Source organism: Mercenaria mercenaria, chromosome 14 (assembly GCF_021730395.1).
Source record: "Mercenaria mercenaria strain notata chromosome 14, MADL_Memer_1, whole genome shotgun sequence".
Lineage (NCBI taxonomy): Eukaryota > Metazoa > Mollusca > Bivalvia > Venerida > Veneridae > Mercenaria > Mercenaria mercenaria.
Genome location: NC_069374.1, coordinates 22,133,691 through 22,151,465, shown reverse-complemented (window position 1 = coordinate 22,151,465; position 17,775 = coordinate 22,133,691). Strand labels below are relative to the sequence as shown.

General features: G+C 35.8%; 1 long non-coding RNA gene across 1 annotated transcript; it reads left to right on the top strand.

Moving 5' to 3' along the window:
• The first annotated feature begins 5,530 nt into the window (after positions 1–5,530).
• Positions 5,531–17,735, top strand: LOC123528292 (uncharacterized). Its single transcript, XR_008367007.1, has 6 exons — positions 5,531–5,644; positions 9,571–9,785; positions 10,324–10,463; positions 11,423–11,522; positions 11,814–11,935; positions 17,276–17,735. It is a non-coding gene; the product is annotated as an uncharacterized LOC123528292 (long non-coding RNA).
• The last annotated feature ends 40 nt before the right edge of the window (positions 17,736–17,775 follow it).

Genomic DNA, 17,775 nt, shown 5'->3' with positions numbered 1-17,775 from the left:
TGCTGTTTTCGGTCCGCACATATTGTTTTCGATTTATTTTTTGGCATGTTCATTTTTCCCCCACAACTCGTTTTTGTATGGTAAAAAGAGAACTGCCGTTTTTCCGTTTTGGAAATTCCGCTAAAAATGGCTAAAAAAAAACTTCCCTAAAGTAAAAACTTTTAGTCTTGGCCTTCTTTTGTAAATCTAGAACCTTAAAGCAAAAAGGAACAAAAAATTTCAATAGTATTTAAAAAGCACGTATAGTTCAACTAATTTTAAACCATATATGCGCGAACTTCACCCCTTACTGCCATTTTCGACCGCGGGTCTTGGGGCCAATTTTTTTGCAGTCGCGAGGCAACAGCAAACGAACTTTTCTGCAAGTGAAAAGAACGTTTTATATCATATGGGGAAATGATGGAAGGCAGATTTAATGAGGAAAGCATTGTGATAAATAAAAAAACGGGACATAATTACGAACAAATGGTTATTAAGGAACAGGTTTGGGAAAACATAATTTTTAAAAATAAGTGTTATTCAACATAATAGAACTCCGACCCTGGTTTATTTTTAGTGGTTGTGATTCAACTCCCGGGGGAGGCGTTTTATACACTGTGGGATTTTAAAAAAAAACAAATTTTTTTCTGAAAACATTCGTCCTCTGCGTCTGATTTTATGTAGAGAAGTTGTCGTTTTTGTGGAGAACGGTTAGTTGGTTGGAATCCAGGAACATGCGGTTTAAAAAGGTGGTCAAAAGAGTACTTGTAAGTAAATAATAAAATAAAATAATAATAAAAACAGGGCGACGGGCTATTATTTTTTTATTTTATTGTACCAAATTTTTAAAAAGGGCACGGGCCAGTGTATGTGAAAAAAATAATACCAAAAAACCCGGGCATGAATGTATAGTACTGTGACGGATTTTTGGACTATTTTTTTCATTTGATAAAATATAAAAAGTATTTTTTGGGTGAAAAAAGGGGCTTTTGAATTAAACAAAAAAACATGGGGCCCCCGCCTGTGGTTTTTTTTTAGTTTCGTTTTCAAAATAAACACGCTCTAAGGCGCTTTACATAGCGCAAAGACAGCCACTCAGGGTTCCAAATTCATCCTCTATTAGTACAAATACAGAGCGATCTGACCAGAGGGACAGAGCCCACAGAACCGAGAGAGAGAAATCCTTTTAGATACAGGCCTGTCCGACTGGTTCTCTAACGTGCCCGGTGTGAAGCACCGCCGGATACACGCGAAATCGCCCTTCCTGGAAGAACCAGTACTGGCCTTTTAGTTAGATGAGAGACACTCAAGAGCATCTCAGAAATCTCCAGTGTCTGTACCTGGATCTGAACCCCGGGCCTTTGGATTGACAGTCAAGCGAGTTACCACTTCACCATCGGGCAATAATGACTGAACAGCCGGGCTGCAATGACAGAACAGAAGAGATATAAAGAAGATACGGAAATATGTAATGAAGGAATACACGGGGTGAACAGACTCTATAATGAAGAATAAGTCATATCTAACATACGTAACGAAAGAGACAGGGTAATGTGGATTTCTAATTTTGTATTTTTACATTGAATGTAGGCACACGGATCATACCGTAATTCGCGTAGCAGATAATAGTATGTTGATACAAAGCAGTAACTCACCTGATGATTTTAAAGGTGATTTTCTCTACACATGTAGCTCAGGTGTGTTGAACCACACCCTAACAATAGCCGCTAATCCTTCTATTGTATAAGCATATCACGGAGTTAACGAGTGCTGCAGGGAATATTATCAAACTTGTTTCGAATACCTTTAAAAAGAACAACATGTATAGGCTATTCTTGTCAATCGCATATTAAAATTACAATAAAATCTAATAATGCGGTCATTATTTTTTTAACGACAGTGATCTCTCAGTTTGAATACATTTAGATCTATGCGGAAATAATGGCGTAGATATTTATATTTCATTTTTACAAAAATACAGTAACTCACTAATTTGGTGTAAAATTCCTACGTATGTTGTATATCATAGTTTCCAAATAAAGAAATTTGATTTTACTGAAAGCTCACACAGAGAAACTTCGATTTCCATGAGTTCTTAAAGTATGTACAATTTTGACATTGTTCTTTTAATAATTAAAAGACGTGTACAAAATTTCAAAGTTAAACTGTCAGTAAATGTATTCCTGTACTGAGCAAGGAAAGACATGGGGGCTCTGTGGCTCATTGATTAAGCCGTTCACTAACTTCGAATCACTTGCTCCTCACTGACGTGGGTTTGAGCCTCACTCGGGGCGTTGAATTCTCCATGTGAGGAAGCCATCCAGCTGCCGGGCTTATGGAACCCATGTGTCTGCCCGTGATGAAATAATACACGGAGGGGCACCTGGGGTCTTCCTCTACCATCAAAGCTTAACAGTCGCCATATGACCTATAATTATGTGGGTACGACGTTAAACCCAACAAAACAAAACAAAGCAAAGGAAAAACATGGTGCGTCTTCTTGTGTCACGTTGCCTTAAGATAAGTTTTTATTTTTTTGTATTGTTATATGTCTTGCCGACTTAAAATAAAACTTATCTTATTGCCACGTGACAACTGGAGTTTGTCAATCTTTGTTTTTTTTTTTTTTTTTTTTTTTTTAAACATTTTTTTTTTATTCTTTACTTTTTTAAGAAACAAAAATACGAAGAGAAATGAAACATAAGAATCCGGTCATTTAATTATATATGACAGAAAATACAGCTGAAAATGAAAAATACACGAGTAAACAGAATTTTATCATTATAATTGACCGAAGGCGCACTTCCTTTTTAGCATCGAAAATATCATAAAATGCAATATTTAACTGAGCAATTTTCTTATGTTGTGAAGTGCGTATTATTAAAAACCAAATTGTTTGCGAAGTTCATTTACAGTAAAACTTAGACTCATTGAGTCGAATAAAACGTTCAAATACATATTTCCGAGTAACTACAATTACAGTGGCCGTAGCTTTCGCAGAAGCGCTGGTTCAAACGCCGCGGCGATAGAGGAATCGTCGCAGAAAAAGTGGATTAATATGAGAGAATTCAGTCCGCAGAAGCGATGGTTCCAACGCCGCGGCGATGGAGGAATCGTCGCGGAAAAAGGTGGATTAATATGGCCGGGTGAGAGTATTTCCGCTGTCACGGGTAGTTTTCTGATGGGTTTATCCGCTTGGGTAGAACAAAGAGCTATAAAAATAATTTTATACTTCTTTGGGTAGAACGAAGTATATTTACAATGACTTTAGAAATACATATCATCAAAATAAGATTTTTCACTGCACATGTCCCAGATGATGCTAAAAACAACAAAACTTTGAAGTTTCGTTGAAATATTATATGGATTTAAAACCTTTCATTTAGTTTAAAGTTTGAGATTTTACACAAGGAATTTATGATAAAGTCCGATTAAAATGTAATCAATGCCAAAGTGGAATTAGTACCATTCCGCAACGGTTTAGACATGTTAAAATTATGCGAAATGTGAAAAATAAACTTGAAATCTTGAAACTTGAAACTTTATACTGGTTCAGTTGTCTTCTTCTTTTGAATACTAAAAATGAAAATTGTATGTAGGCACTGGTGAATTTAAAATAACTAAAAATATAGTGTTTGTACATAAGGAAACTATAGTAGCCTACTAGTGATTTTTTTTTTTTTACAAAATTAGAATAAAATCTTTGTACAGTAGAATGAATAGTTCTTGTTTAATATCCTATGGTTGAGACAATAACAGGCATAATGACGATGGTTTTAACAGGATCGTAGGAAGCATTTTCAGATTTGGGGGGCGGGGGTGTGCGGGGATTGCACACACTATGAAAATCAGCTAAAATTGAAACTCCCTGTCAAAAAATTGCTATGATAATTACCATAACGGTCAAATTATTAGGCCCCGCCCCCACCCCTGTTCCTAGGGCCCTTTTTAATTAAACATGTCAACTGCGGCTGCTTCATGAGCTGTGACAGGCAACATGTTCCGCTGGCTAACAGTCCAATTTGTAAGAGTCTTTGGATGTTCCAATGTGCCTGAATGTAGACTATGTAATATGCTAACATACCTTGTTCTTGAAACTGTTGGACCAATAAATCACAATGCATATGTCAATTAACCACATGCATATTGCAGGCCCGTGTGCAGGATTTTTTTGCTGGGGGGGCCCAACCTGGGGTGGGTTCGGGAGGGGTATCCCCTCCCGATTGCGAAATTTTTTTAATATTGCACATGAATAGATGCATTTTCCTGCTACCTGAAACACCTTTAAGGATGCATGAATGTATCATATATTTAAGGAAAAGTCTACTTTTTAATCATTTCATCGAGCCTTTTTCAGTGTATGTATGATTGTACAGTCACAGTGTATGGACTTATTTTTCTGTATGATACCCAGTTGAAAAAAAATGTTGAAGTTTTAAGATGATTATTAAGAAGACTAGCTCCTAGACTATGATATTTTTTCCCCATTTTATGATTTCATGTAGTGAACTGAGCCAGTCTATATACTATGTCCAATATTACAATTTTAACATCAGTCCTCTTAGAAAATCTCTAGAATAGACTGACTTTTGTCTCTATGAACATAAAAAAGAAAAAAAATCATAGAAATGTTGTAATTATCAGTCTAGTGGCTAGTCTAATTATCAAGGGTATCCTATTTGCAAAATGGCCAAATGTTTTTAGATTTCCAACAAAACAAACGAAATATTATGACAATTACTATTTACATCGTAGATTTCAAATGACAATGAACTCTTAACTGTACCAAAGATCTATAAAAATAAATAGATGTGTATTTTATACTTCTTTGACTGTACAAACTATAACATCACAGCACATATTAAGTGATATTTTTATGTATAAAACCCCTCATAAGTAACGAGTTTTAGATGCGTTTTGTGAGATTTACTGAGAAACTACTTTTAAAACTATGAGAGTTTTTAAGTAAGGTTATTGGACCCAAAAGAGTAAAATTGATACAGTAGTTTCAAATTCATAATTGTTGTAAAATAAAAAGATCAATTTAATAAATTTGGGGAATGTGCCTTAATGTAGAAACAAAATACAACCATCATAATGTTTCAATTTTCAGATTCATTTTAAGATTTACTTAACAAAACCAACAATGTTCTGATCATTTATAACACTTCCAAAGAGTAAAAAACATAATAGTTTCTCCACTACCTAATCAAGTACCGATCAAGCGATCAATGAAGCATGCACAGATAAACTTTTACCTGTGACATGCCTGGGGCTAATTTCCACTACCAGACACGGTTTTATGGCTCTTTAGCCTGTGTATTGCTGTCAAATCAAGGCAGTTGCGCTGGTGTATAAATTTGTTAATTGAGGGGCCCATAGTAATAAAAATCGTAACTAGGCAGCCAGCTGGGGGGGCCCGGGCCCCCTGGCCCCCCACCTGGACACGTGCCTGCATATTATGCCCTGATCTATTTCTATATATTTATATATCGGTTATTGGCTGGAGTATGTTTTTTACAGCGCACAGTTACTGCCCTTTAACCAAATGCGCCATTTGTACTGGAGGTGCGATTAATTCGTCGTCTGAGCACTTAAAAAACTCAAAAGCATGGCTTTTTAGGGCCGAAGGAACAGGAGAGACCCAATAATTTGACCAGTTACGGTAATTATCATAGCAATCATTTGACAGCGAGTCAATTTAGCACTGCATTTTGTAGTTGTTATTTGATGGGTTAAAACAACTAAAAAAAGTGTTGTTTAACGTTTCATGGTAGAATCTTTGCATACATGATCTATTCCAGTTGTCACATGGAACTGGGTTTGTTATAGGTCTGCTTTTATTATAGGTCGGCTGATTTTCTAGGTCGGCTGATTTTCAAAATGTGTGCCCCCTCCCCACCAACCACCACCCCTAATCTGAAAATGCTTCCTACGTGCAGCACCTGCTTTTAAGGATTTTAAATGACGTCTGCAACATTGTGCTAATTTAGTGTCAGATTATACAGATGTTGTGTACTAGTAACCGGTAGGTACCTTTTAATTGAACCGTAAAGAAGGCACAGACACAAGCCGCTTGACAAGGGTGTGGAATGAGATAAGTTTTATTTTGAGTCGGCAAGACAAGTAACAATACAACATTAGTGTTTCCTGCAGGCCTTTTTAACATGGCGCAGCGCCATGCCCCGTTTGAAGTGCCGCCAAGCTGCCCTTCAAACCGCCCGTTTGCGCCACGTGCCCTTTTATTCTACGAAGCTTGTATATTTATCTTGACAAGTGCCCTTTCAAAACCAGTCTGGAAAGCCAATGTCCGCGGGCCATGTTCCGTGTATTGTACCGTCAATTAGCGGCTGTGATCAACAGGTCGACACGTGAGTGCATCAACCGTGAATGACCCTGATTAAGAACTGACAGGATTATGCAATCAATTACTGTTTTATGATAGTTTAATTGGAAACAGTAGATGAAAATTTGTTTGTTTTTAGCACGTCGACGGTGAAGCAACATGTAGCCTTTTTACGGAAGATATGATTGAAACGGTCAATTAAACGATAATTATTTTAAAAGGTTGTAATCATTTAAAATGTAGATTGATTATCGCACATTTTCGATGCGCTAATTAGGCCGATCGCCGACCAACCCATGAAAATTGACCAGACTCAAAATATTTTATGTCGATTTTATCTACAAGATTTATTTTATTCCTTTACGGATATCATTTATAAAAATAATAGATAAACGTTTAAGCTTTAGAATGATACCAAATTCATTAAAATCGACCAATGTCTTGATTTGTAATATTACGAAGCACATTCATGACGCGCCGATGCAGAAGTCGTCGCCATCTTGAAAATTTGAAAACATGCATCGGTATGAAAATAACCGATAACTTAGCGATTTAGTTATAAAAACTGATCGAGATTTAAATGAATAAACTAAAAATGCAAGGCCCTAGTTTTGTTTTCGTAAATAATTTGTCAAAATGATTTTATAAGGCCGAAATTTAAGATGAAAGTGCACAGCCGCATGCGTCAAGCAAGCCGAAATTTTGAGTTATTACTCGCAATGAACCATTGGTATTCACATTTATGTTTATATTACTGAATAATGTGTGATTAGACGAAAAAAAAACAGATTCATAGTCAGTCACTGTATGTATCGCAAAAACATCCGAGCAACGGGGGAGTGATAAAAATAGTGGCAGACGATCTAATCTAGCAAATTTCACAGCATATACTTTTTACGTCGCATTCTACTTTCGTTTTCGCATGCCCAAAACACTAGCAAAATATAACTTTCCGACTCGACCTGTCGTCTAAATCTTACTGGCAAGGAAGAACAATGGGTTTAATCAGCAATATAGGTACAAAGTCATTGATTACATGTAGATTTGACGAACTGCCTATTCTCTTAACGTAAATCAGTGGTGAAATGATATGATTGACAAAATAAAGTTGTGCACTGATAGTTGTTCAATAAAACTTGTTGCTTATTAATTATCACCTGAAATCTGTCTCTGAAAATGCAAGCTAACACTTCACGAGCGTAACAGAATAAGAATGTTTGAAAGTATGAATCATCAGTTTCATCTTTAAACAAAAGAAAGGAAAGCACTTTCACAACATGCCATGGTAGGCATTATAAAGAATACTACAAAATATCTATCCCATATCTGAGATATGAAAGATTCTCAAATTCAATGAGAAAATAGTATGTAAAATGACGCCGACAAGCGTTCTTGGACGAATGCCCTTTCAATGCCAAACCGCGCGTTAAAAATGCCCCTTTTCAAGGGAAGCACCATGCCCCTTTAAGAGTCAAACACTTAACATAAGTGCTCCGCTGGTGGTTTTGAACCGACTATAAAATAGTCCAAATAATTATACTCAAGAGTTGAATATCGTTACATGTTTTTACTGGGCGATATCCCCGTCCAGTAAAAAACTTGAAATATCAGAATGTAAAATCTGTCAACCCGAGGTCTCATTATTTAGACTATGGTGTGGAACTCATACAAGTGTGTAGTATTTGGGGATAGGGTACGGCAAGTGTTCCTCACCCCAGATGTCTGTGTAATAAGGTCTGGGGTTTTTAAGAACATATAGATACATTTTTCAAAACAGCATATTATGAAGCTGTTTCAAATGGTTACGTCCTCTGTTGACGAATCCATAATGGACCAGTGCACCTCACGCACCATAATCATAATGGCCCCAGGTAACTGGAACGTCAGTGCGTTCTGACGCAGATGTCATGTAGCAACATTCATTATGATGGGCAAAAGGGTGCTGAATCATTTTCAGATCGATTGTCAAATATTAATTGCATTGTTATTGAAAAAAGAAATACAAGTATTGCTTTTAAGCTTTTGGAAAATATATGAAATGAAAATACCAAGATAAATATATGAAGTGAAGGTATATAACAAAAAGGTCAATAAACGGCTTGTTGTGCCTTCTAGTAATAATTGCACACCTTGTTTCATAATAGCCATATATTAAACTGCATAGTAAAGTCAGACTAGATCTAATAAGAAGAACACTTTTGCACTTAACAACTAAACAGTTCAGAAAGTTACATAAATGTTTAGGTCGTCCTCACCTGAAGTATGGAAATATCATATGGTCTCCAAGATTTAAAAAGGACATTGAAGCAATAGAACGGGTTCAGAAAAGGGCTACTCAGTATTATGTTAGTCCATATAAAGAAAGACTGAAAATACTAACTCTTTCATATTGGTGTTTACGTGATGATACGAAGCAAGTTTATAAGGTAAGTTTATAAGAGTGAATTATGACTGCAGACAAGTGGATTTTTAAGTGTCACTTGTCCATGGACCAGTGAAAAATGTTGGGATTTCCACACTCCTGGGGTCATATCATGTTGGAATAATCTACCTGCACAAAACGTCACAGCTCCAGTTATGAACACATTTAAAAATACTTCAAACATTACACTGTAATACCTAATGGTCTGGGTTCCCCATTATGAGAGCCATTATGAGAGTGCTATGTGTAGTTGTGCCAGCTAGCGGCCTCTAGAGGATAATGCACAGGTGCTAGTAACTAAATCCTTTTTAATGTTCTATAGTCCTATATACGTATATACATAATTATAGGACTATAGAACGGTAAAAAGGATTTAGTTACTAGCACCTGTAAATGTAATGTAAGTCTGCCTACTTAATACTGAGCTCAACAGGGAGAGTGCAGATCTACGGATTGCAGGTGGGAGTATAATTGATTAGTCCAACCCCTACATCCAAGATTCCTGATACAACTCAAAAATCTGGCATTACTTAGATCTGCTGATTGTACTGTTGCATTGCTTTTTGCTTGAGATCTTTTTGTGGGTTCAGTTTATTAAGTGCTGTTGTCCTGATCTTCTGTTATTATATAGATTTACATTTTTGTATACGTAAGCTTCCATAAAATGGCCCAACAGCTTCCTCACATTTTTATCTCACTGATGCTACTGGCAAGTGAGTCAAAATTCAAAAGCATTAATCATTCAGCCACAGAGGGCCAGATACATTTGTAAGATGTCTCCAGAGATTCAAGCTTGCATTGTTTTGTTTTTGTTTTTTTTCAGTAATGAAGGAATGGTAGAAGGGCCTGTTAGGAGAGGGAAATCAGTTCATAAAAACAGTTAGAATTGTGGAAAACTTGCATCATAATAAAACCAGAGAATTTTTTGAAGAGGGGAATGGGGCTGAATTTCAGCCCCAATAAGGGAAGAGTGATGGATACATTCTCAAGTCATTGGCCAACCTTTGCTGTACATCAGACTAAGACTGCAACTTACCAGTAAGTCCAATTTAAATTATAAAATACTAAATTATGTGTTGACAATGCAACATGGAAATGTGGGGATTTTTGAAAACCAAATGGAACACATTATATGGTAGCAGCAGTAAACACTGCTTTGAAATCAGACCATTGAATTTTTATTGGCAGGCGTGTATCCATTTATGATTTCACAAGTTTGTGAATTTTTTAAAATGCAAATATATTCGCTAATTAAGGAGAGGTCACTTCACATATTATCAGCGGCATTTGAGAAACATTTAAAAGTGTAATTTTTATGATTCTTTAACAAGTTTCTATTACAATCTGATTTATAACTCCTTTAAATTATAAGTTTTCAGATATTTGACAAGTTGCACAAGAGTGCCTTCCAGATTTTAAGACATTTTTTGGGGAGGCCCATACACCCTCCTGGTTATGCATATAAAACAGATTTTTGGTACTTTGGTAAGATTAAATTGTTTAATAATATTTTATTTAAACATGTAGCATTTCTGTGGATTTTCAAACATTTTGGAAAATGTTTCTTCTTTTATAGTGCGAGGTAACAACAAAAGCAGAATGTCTACTGACTATGAACTTCAGTAATCAGAGATGCAGGCCTTTGTTCTACATGATGTATGAGGAAAACATAGTGGATTTTTGGATTTCACAGCAATCATGGAACATGTTTGATAAGTAAACAGATCATTCATATTTCAAATTATTTTCCACTCAGATAACTGCATTTAGAGGAGAGCTTACTTTAAAAAAAGTAAAAGTTGTAGCATAAAACAATTTTCACAGTTGAAGGGCGGTAAGTTTCTTTAAGTATATTTTCACAAAACCCTATCATTTCTGAATCAAATCACAGTTTTATAGGTGTACCCCCACCAAAGACTGTATAAGAATAACTTAATGTCCCATCCATCCCAGCCCTGTTCCATCCCACCTAAGGAACTGATACGTATATCAAGATATGTTTATCATAAGAGTCGTAAGACAAGTTCACATACTAGGTCCCATGACTCTGACTTTATTTTTTTTTACAATGTTATATCCCCTTTTCCTAAAACTGACATTTCTTTCTGTTACTGAAACCTATTCATGAATTTGATTGAAATCTCACACAAACATTGTAGATCCTAAAGTAAAGTTACACACCAGAGTCCATAACTCTGTCTTTTATTCAAACTGAAAAACTGAAACTGTATAATTTGATTAAACGCCTATTTCTATACAGTGACATATTCAATGGCGTTGTACATAATAATAATAATAACAGTAATAAAAATGACAATATTTAATAATAACAATCATAACAGCCTTATCCAAACAAAAAGTCATGACCGAACCACTCTTCCTGAGGTTGAGTTATCAACATTTTTTACTTAAACATCTTCTCAGAAACTATGCAGTGGAAGTTGATGAAACTTTGCCTGATGTTCCTTTAATGGTCCTCTACCAAATATGTTCAAAGAATTCCCATTAATTCTGATTGCCAAGGTAATCAAAAGACAAAATCCTCTTCTCAAAAACCACAAGACCCAGAGCGAAGTGCCATGAAAATTGCAATTATTGTCTAATATTCTTTGTATTTATTGTATTTATGTACCTCATAAGATGTTATATAAGGAAATATTTCTTTTGTATGGTAGATCATGCTGCAGTGAGAAACCAAGAAATTTGTGTGTGCATAGTTATGTGCCATGGAGTGTCATGGAAAAAGGATATGGAAAATATAGGGATAAGGATGTGGTATGTACTTGTTGATAAAATTGCTGTAATTTAAGACAAGGAATCAACATTATTGAGTTGCTTTACTTTGTACATAGCAGCTTTGAGTTTTGAAAATCATTTAAAATATTTATTCAAATAGAAGGCATATTTTAGTTAGTCATTTTCCAGTGTGAGGTCTAAACCTAGAGATTATTAAATAGAAAATGATTGAAGGGAGATAACTCAATTTCAATTTTTCTTACAAAATTTCATTATGGCATTTGTGTACCTGTTTTAATTATTTTGAAAAATGTGTCTTTTTTTTTATAGTGAAGCTGCAGGAAAGCAAGGAGGAAGCTAAATACCAAGAATTCCAGAAGAATAGGGCTGTAGGTCTGTGATGGATGTTGCTATTAGACGTAGGGAGTTGCTCTACAGGTTGAATTGATGATGTAAGAGAATAAATATTAAAAAATGCTGATCTAAATTCAAAATAATTTCACAGCAGTGTTCCTTAGGTGATCTTCCAAATTCAATCCATTAAAAACATGGCAGATGGACCGGGCTAGTTTTCTCTATATGGCTAGTTGGAAAACTCTGAAAATACCACAGACTCGATTTCAAAATAATATCTACTTTCCTTCAAATCATTCTATGTTATTTAAAATGATAGGGCAAATTTTCCCATTTTCTGAAAAAAATCTTTTCTTCTGAAACTGCTGGCTTGATTGTACAATAATTTCACTGGATGTTTTTATACCCCCAGAAGGTGGGCATATTAAAATCACACTGTCCATTCGTGTGTGTGCCTGTGCATCTGTGTAAATTCTTGTCTGGGCTGTAACTCTGTTATCCATTAAAGGATTTTGAAATAACTTGGCATAAATCTTCACCATAATAACACATCATTCACAAGACCCAGACCTTTAGCTCAAAGGTCAAGGTCACTCTGAGGTCAAAGGTAAACAGGATCTGTTTTGTGTCTGGTGTATAACTCTGCCATTCATGAAGGGATTTTGATATGACTTGGCATAAATGTTTACAATAATGAGACGACATGTTGTGTGCAAGACCCAGACCCCTAGCTCCAAGGTCAAGGTTACACTTAGAAGTCAAAGGTTAACAGAGTCTGTTTCGTGTCCAGTTCATAACTCTGCTATTGATAAAGGGATTTTGAAATTACTTGGCATAAATGGTCCCCATAATGAGACAACATGTCATATGCAAGATCCAGACCCTTAGCTCTAAGGTCAAGGTCACACTTGGAGGTTAAATGTTAAGTTAAACATGGTCTGTTTCTTGTCCGTTCCATAATTCTGCCATTGATGAAGGGATTTTAAAATTACTTGACATAAATGTTCCATGTATTGAGATGACATGTCATGTGCAAGACTGAGACCCCTAGCTCCTAGGTCAAGGTCACACTTAGAAGTCAAAGGTGTTTCTTGTCTGGTCAATAACTCTGCCATTTATCAAGGGATTTGAAAAGAATTTGACACAAATGTTAACCATATTGAGAAACTATGTCATGCTTATGACCCGGGTCTCTTGGGTCAAGGTCAAGGTTATGAAATGATGTGTGTTTTTTTTGCGCAGACAACTGTAGCATTCTTGGGCATGCTTCAGGGGCATTTGCGACCAATGTTGACAGCTCTTGTAGGTGACTCTTTACAAAATTTCTTCACGCTCTTGGCCACATTATCACACCCCAGTGCTCACTTATGCATACTGTACCAAAAGTGAGCTTTTAGGATAATTGAAAACTTTATCATCTGTCTGTCCTTCTGTTGTCAATAATTTCTTTAAAAACATCTCCCGAGACACCAAGCCAATTTCAACCAAACTTTCAAGGAATGTTCCTTTGATGGTTCTATTTCTGATTCCTTCAAATTTAGGTCAGTCTTGAAGAAGTTTTGTTGCCATGGCAACCAAAAGGAAAAGCTAAAAAATCTCTTTCCATAAAACTGCAGGCTTGATTAAGAAATATTTCCTCAGAAATGTTCTTTAGGGGACATCCTATTAAACTCCTTCAAACTCTCATCCACATTACCCCTAGTTGCTCCCATCCCCACCCCCTCAGTCTCCTATACCCACCCCAACTCCTACAGAGCTTAAGATAGAAATGCACTTAAAAGACTTCTTTTCATGTACCTCTTGACAAATCTTCATCGTATTTGATCTTCAGCATCATGTTAAGGTAGTTCTGCACGTTTGGATTGATTTTTTTTCTTCAATGTAGAATTTGATTTAACTCTGATTTTTCAAAACTTCAGAATATGCCTAGAAAATTCAGCAAATAAAAATGATAAGGTCATGTGCTTGATTTTTTGCAAGACTGATTTTAAAAATTTGGACCTCGCGCAGTTATTCATGATGGGTCTATGGGAAACTCATAACTTTCGTGAATAGAAATTATTCTGCAATGTAGATTTTGATGAAACTTCTCACAGTTGTAAATAAACATTTGGCCTTTTATGTGGTGAAATAAAATGTATCGGTCCTTGTGCTTATTTTTGAGATATTTGACCATGATTAAAGGGAACTGAATATTTCACGCTAATTTTAAGACATTATTTGAATTATTGTACCCCCCGACAACAAAGTTGTAAGGGGGGTTATACTGGTTTCAGGTTGTTTGTCTGTCCGTCCATCTGTCCGTAGACACAATCTTGTGCGCACCATCTCTCCTCATCCCCTTGACACAATTTAATGAAACTTCACACAAGTGATCAGTATCATCAGTAGTTGTGCATGGGGCATGTTAGGTTCTTTCAGAAAAAAAATTTGCAGAGTTACAGGACTTTGTTTTTTGTTACTATACTATATACATAGACACAATCTTGTGCGCACCATCTCTCCTCATCCCCTTGACACAATTTAATGAAACTTCCCACAAGTGATCAGTAACAACAGTAGTTGTGCATGGGGCATGTTAGGTTCTTTCAGAAAAAAAATTGCAGAGTTACGGGACTTTGTTTTTTGTTACTTTACTATATACATAGACACAATCTTGTGCGCACCATCTCTCCTCATCCCCTTGACACAATTTAATGAAACTTCACACAAGTGATCATTAACAACATTAGATGTGCATGGGGCATGTTAGGTTCTTTCAACAACAAAATTTGCAGAGTTATGGGACTTTGATTTTTGTTAACATACTATCATAACTATGTACATACAGTCTGCATATGCAATCTTGTGCGCGCCTAATCTTCCGAACCCTTGCACACAATTTAATGAAACTTCACACAAGTGATCAGTACCAACCCTAGTTGTGCATGGTGCATGTTACGTTCTTTTAGATAAATATTCTGCATAGTTATGGGACTTTGTTTTTTGTTACTATACTGTATACATACAGTCTATATACATACAGTCCACGTAATTATGCAATCTTGTGTGCGTCAAATTGCAATTTACTGTGTCAGTGCATGCAAGGGGTACATTCATCACCTTTAGTGATAGCTCTAGTTTAACGAGTCTTATATTTTGATATCATATTTTGACTTTAGAAATATAGTAACAGTGCCATTTTAATAAATCTACAACAAGTTATCATTGATTCATGAAATGATTTTCATTTCCGTACATCGAATCCAGCCTTTATTCTATATGTTTTCCGGATAAATGAGGTTACGCCATCACTTCCGGTTTATCAAACGTGCAGAACTACCTTAAGGTCCTCTCCAACAGGCATGCTAGAGGGGAGGGGGAGGGGGTGGGTGCTGGAGCTTAAAATAGAAATATTTTTTAATGACTTCTTTTCACGGCTTGATGGTTCTTCACTAAAACTTGGTCTGTAGCATCTTTATAAGGTCCTCTCCCAAGTTTGTTGAAATAGGGTCCTTATCCCCTTTTAGGATCGCTTGATCTAAAAATAGAAAAGTGTGTTTTAAATGACTTTTTCTCCTGAACTGTTAAGTGGGTGTTCATGAAGCTTAGTCTTCATCATCATTGTAAGATCATCTCCCAAATTTATCCAACTGGTGGCACTTGGCCCCTTTTAGTGACCACTAGTTTATGTTACCATTTATGCTTCAATGTTTCATACATCTATTCAAGGTCAAACAGTCAAGGTCTGAGTGGTCAGTAGGGGTGTCGCGATACGCCTGAAGCGTACTACGATATATTGCAATACATTATAGTCGTATTGCAATATGTACCACAATAAAGCTATTCTTTTACTACTGTTAAACCTTTGTACACCTCTATACTCTTTAAAACAAGTTGTTGAAAGTAAACATAAGCTTAAACAAATATCACTCTCAAGGTTTTGAATAGAAATATAACTTATAAGGGTTTCATGACTTATCTATTCGACTAAATTTTTGGAACTTATATTTCAATCGAGCAGACCATGAAAAAAAATGGCAATTCGAGAAACACATTCGAAAAAGAAAAATGCAAGGTAATACCGTAGAAAACTGGTACGTTGGGTGCATATCGTGGTGCAGTACAGTTTTTGCAACATATTGCAATATACCGATGTACCGGTTTATTGTGACACCCCTAGTGGTCAGCTTCATAGGGCCACTATTTTTATACTTTTAGTTTATTGTGTTTCTTGATATTGTGTCCAAGTGTTGCTAAAGGTGAAAGAACCATTTGCTGCCAGCAGGCTAAAGGTTAAAGAACCAACAACTATTGTAAATTTATAATTGTTCAACTAGAAACAGTGGGACTGTACAGAAGTGACTACATGCATACTTTTAATTGTCTGAAATTAATATACTGTTCATATAAAGTTTCATTACATTTCATCAGTAGGTACTGACTCTAATGACGTTTATCGGAGAAGTACAAAAGATTACTATGGACAGGAATTATTTATATATGTAATATTAGAGTTTTACCTGAATGATGATTGGTTTTTAGTTCAATAATCGTTACACCCTAAATTTGTGTAGAAATTTATGTATAGTGTAGTTAATAGTTGAGGTGAGCTCGGCTATCTATATAAACTCTGTAGTGTACTTGCGGATAGATTTCCACTGCTTGATTACACCAATAGTAATAGAAGCAAGTGTTTGATATGATTTCGAATCACTAAATGCTTCTTGCTGATAAATCTACCGAAATGTGTCAGAAATGCAATATTGATTTAAAATTGCACTCTTATGTAAAACATCGTAATTTTGTCAAGAAGTCATTTCTTATGTAAACAATGCTTGGGAGACTGAAAGAAACTGTTAATGAGCCGCGCCATGAGAAAACCATCATAGTAGCTTTGCGACCAGCATGAATCCAGACCAGCCTGCAAATCTGCACAGTCTGGTCAGGATCCATTCTGTTCACTAACGGTTTCTCTAATTGCAATAGGCTTTGAAAGAGAACAGCATGGATCCTGACCAGACTGCGCAGGTGCGCAAGCTGGTCTGGATCCATGCTGGTCGCGAAGCCACTATGTTGGTTTTTTCATGGCGCGGCTCTTATAATGATTTTATTGAAACTTCACATGGTTAAAAAAAATCATGTACAGTATGAAAGAATGTCTTTATTATAGTTCTTTATCTATACTGCAATCCAACATTTTCAACACATTAAATCCCCACCAATGCATTATATCATTTTTGTCGAGCCTGCTTGCGGAAGCGAAGACATACTTGTCCAAGTGGCTGTTTTGTGTATGTGTGTCTGTGCGTGCGTGTGTGTGTCTGTCAGGATTTGTTTGTCTGGACCATAAGTTTGACATGCATGGAGCAAATAATTGTTCAATAACATTTTATATGCACATCTAGTATTTCTGTATATTTTCTGAACAGTTAGAAAAGATGTTTTTTCTTTTGTAGTTTGAAGTAACAGCAAGGAAGAATGGCTTGTTACAAACCATGGACTTCAGAAGATCTTTATTCTACATGCTGTAATTAGGGAACAATAGTGGATTTTCTGATTTCATGCTAATAATAGAAAACAGTTAACAAGTAAATGGAACATTTGTATTTAGAATCATATACTATTAAATAATCAAGCTGCATTTAAAGTTATGCAAACAATAAGTTACAAATTTTACAGTTGAAGGGAGGTAACTCAATTAAGAAAGACCACTAAAATGCCATTGGTTATTTGTATTTTGAAGCCCACTTTGCAGAAAAGCAAAGACATAGTCGTCCAAATGTCTGTTTGGTGTATGTGTGTTAGTGCATACCTCTGTCCGGATTTAAAAAATCCGGACAATAACTTTGACATGCATTTATATTTGGCATGAATAACAATTAGCATTGTTCAGGCATCCCAAGAAGGGCCTTTAAAACCGTTTATTGTGTTGAAAAAGCTTTAAAAGTCTTAAAAT